Genomic DNA, 3625 nt, shown 5'->3' with positions numbered 1-3625 from the left:
AGGAATAATTTAATTTGCCCTTCAGGGTTCTTCTAACTGAACTAAGAAAGAAATTGAAATAAGACAGATGAACCAGAGAAAATCAAATTATTAATTTTGTACATATGGGGAATTCATACAGACATGGAATTCCAAAGATAGACAAAACGAAGTACACATGTCATCCTGAACTAAGGAGAAAGAGTAGGTGTCTGGGGCTTCAAAGAGAAGAAATGCAGAATGAAAAAGAGAAAATATTTGGTAAACAAGTGTTTGCTGGGCCCCTCAGAAACAATGGGATGAAGAGGACTGTGATCAAACAGGCCTGGCTTGGTTCCTCCCTGTCTGCCACACCCAGCTCACATCATAATTAGTTATCTGTGGTGACAGCTCTGTTCCTAGAGCAGGTCCTCTAAATTCTTTCAGGCAGTTGGAAAGTAGAGTGGTGTCAAAGTTTTTTCCTTAACCTTCTGGGCCTTATTTCCAGCTCAAGATAATCTGCATGCCAAAACCACCGGTCTTGAAGGCCTGCCCTGGGATCCTACAGGATCAAATGAGGTAAGGAAAGGGAAGTAAGTAGGTGCTTGACATAGAAAAAGTGCTCAGAGGGCCCTCTCTTTCCACATTTCTCCTCATGAAACTTCTGCTCCCAATCATGCTGCACTTATTTATTCCCCCACGTGATTCCTAGCACTCTACTGAGGAGACTGACAAAGACTCTTTGCCTGATCAAACTCTATCTAGGCTCTCCGGAGCCTTTTTTTGATTAGGCCCCGTCCTGGAGCATGTCCTTAAGAGCTCAGTTTTAGGGTGCCTGGATGGCTCAGTTGGATAGAACATATTACCTTTGATCTTGGGGTTGTAAGTTCAAGCCCCACTTTGTGTGTAGAGATTACATGATATAAGATCTTTTTTTTTTTAAAAAAAGCTCAATTTTAGCAAGAATCCTGCTAAGTCAGTTTAACCAAACTCCCTCACCCTCAATACTTTGATCACCCTTATCTTCCGCCATCCTCCACCATCCCCACAGAAATATCTGATCACCTTGGCCTGCCTTCTGCAAGAATCCTATTAGGTCACCTCAGCAAAGAATTACCCTACCCTCTTAGCAATAATAATTTTCTACCACTTACCACCCCTGTTCCTTATCTATAAACTCCCACTCTACCTTGTTGTATTCAGAATTGGACCCAGTCTTTCTCCTCTGCTGTTAAACCCCACTGAAATGGTCCCTACATCCATCAACAGTCCTAAATAAAGTCTGCCTCCCATTTTAATAAGTGTAATTTTCTCTTTAATAGCACCCAAGAGAGAAGAGTCACAGTGTGTACTTTTGAAGCATCTGCAACATTTAAGAAAACATAGTTTTCTATGTAAGGCTCGGCTTCATCCTCAAAAAATTCTGCTGCATCACCTCTGTTCTTGTACTGTTGGAATAATGGCAGTCCAAATATTTGTAGTGATCCTGTGAATAGTGAGGGTCAAGGAAAAATCACCTTAAGTCCATGAAATGCCTGGGGGCTAGAGAACACTGAGAAGTATAAATGACTATGGAGCAAGAATCTGTGAGTATTTCTGCCTCCAGGTAATGCAGTCAGTATCGAAATGAGCTTTCCTCATCTAGAAAATGTGGGTCTGGCACTGGGGCAGACATTTCAGTAAATCATGAAGGCTCCACCAGCAGGCACAAGCAAGTTACTTAGAAAAACGGCTTATTTATCTCCATCAAAGCTACTTGCCTTGTTTTCTTTCCTGACAGTCCAAACATGTTCTCTGACACTGCAAGTCATTGTGCAAACCTGAAAAACAATGAAAATGACAAATGGTTTGTATCAAAACAGGAGCCGTGGAGGGCAGAAAGCAGGAGGAAACTCTTTCCATGTCACTTCACAACTACATAACCTAATCTTCTCTCACACCTAACTCTTCCTGACTTTTTCTTCTAAAAGAAATTAATTGCCTGGCAGAGAATTACAGAAATTTTGGCCAGAGAGATTATTAAAAATCAGTCATGCATTGGGCTGAAACTAGCCTCCTGGCTGCCTATAGCCCTGAAATCAAAACCTGTTAATTATACAATGGATCATGCTGTTTGCTAATTGTTACGTGTGATCCTTACATTAATCTTAAAAGATCATGTTTTCTCTATCACGCTTTCTGTATCATATGGCATCCCTAATGCCCATCACAACACTAGATACATAAAAGGTGTTCGGTACTTGATTGCAAACATTGTACGTGTTAAGCAGAACTACATAGAGCACGTCTGTGCAGAAAGCCCAATGAAGGCAGGGCAGGAGGACTAATCAGTAATCTATTTGTCAGCAGGGGCTTTAGCTTCATTAGCTTGGCTAATTGAACTACCACAGGTTACATGGAAATGGGAATGACACGTCAAGTTTGTCACACTTCCTGAGTGTTCTCTATTTCTTCCGAAAACTGGCCTGAGAAAATTAATTCATTTGCTCCAAAAAACCAATATATCAGATTTTCTACCTTGAACTTGGAAGAAACAAGCTGTAAAAGAAAATGCTGGAAATGAATTATTTCAGTAGGCTTAACAACAGCCCCAGGAGGAAGATAAGTCACGTTTGATATGTGTACTGTTCACAGAGAGTGTGGCAATGAGAAAGCATCATAAATAATTAGAAAAGAAAGACATCCCATTCAGCAACTCAATCAACAAACAAGGGTTCCCAAGTGTGTTCAGCACCCAGGATTGTCACATTCTCTACATGTTCCTTATTGCTCCTGATCCATAAACTCAGTGATTAGTTAGGATATAAATTCAGATGCTATAACAAAGACTCCACAATAAAAAATGGCTTGAAACAGATTAAAGTTTATTTCTCTTTCATGTAAAACACCAAGGAGGCAGCACTCCAAGGCAGATACAGTAGCTCCACAACCATGAGAATCCCAGGCAATTTCTATTCTATTTCTCTGCCATCCTCAACTTGAAGCTTTCATCTCCCATGCCAGAATAGCTGCTCCAACCCCGGCCATTGCAACTGCATTCGACTCAGTGGAAAGGGGAGAAGAGGTTGAAATATGCCCCTTTCCTCTGAGGGAATGACACAGATTTTTCACAGCAGTTCCTCCTGAATGAAGTCAACATTCTCACCTAGCACAAGGGAGACTTGAAAACCAAGACTATATTGGGCAGCTCTGTCCACAGTAAAAACACAGGAGTACTATTATCAAAGGGAGTGGTGAGAATGGACACCAAGAAATAATCAGCAGTCTTTTTCATAGTACATCTACTATTATGTAATCTAGCCTTTTCTGCATGACATAGAATAGTGATTCTCACATTTCCGTAGGAGGTGAAGTGGCTGGAAATCATAGCCCAAACGTGAACATGAGTTGCTCAATATCAGTGCTTCAAAAATGTCATTCATGGAATATTAGTCCCACAACATAAATTGAAAACAAGTTTGCTTATTGTTACATGGTGCTAGGATCAAATAAGTTTGCAATATACTTTAACTCTATCCTTTTCTGGAGATTGTGGATACATTCTGATTTTATAGACTTTGAGAAAGCAGCTTAACTATATTTAATCCAGTATTCCCCAAACTTATTTGACTGAAGACATTTTTGTGTGAGCCAAAAATCCCACAGAATTAGTGTGCTACAAAATACA

General features: G+C 40.3%; 1 long non-coding RNA gene across 1 annotated transcript; it reads left to right on the top strand.

Annotated features, from left to right (window-relative positions):
• The first annotated feature begins 338 nt into the window (after window positions 1-338).
• Window positions 339-2820, top strand: LOC125753654 (uncharacterized). Its single transcript, XR_007405961.1, has 2 exons — window positions 339-537; window positions 1281-2820. It is a non-coding gene; the product is annotated as an uncharacterized LOC125753654 (long non-coding RNA).
• The last annotated feature ends 805 nt before the right edge of the window (window positions 2821-3625 follow it).

The sequence above is a fragment of the Canis lupus genome, chromosome 25, assembly GCF_003254725.2.
Source record: "Canis lupus dingo isolate Sandy chromosome 25, ASM325472v2, whole genome shotgun sequence".
In the NCBI taxonomy this organism is placed as follows: domain Eukaryota; kingdom Metazoa; phylum Chordata; class Mammalia; order Carnivora; family Canidae; genus Canis; species Canis lupus.
Note: the sequence above shows the minus strand (reverse complement) of the source record. Positions and strands in the feature narration are given on the sequence as shown.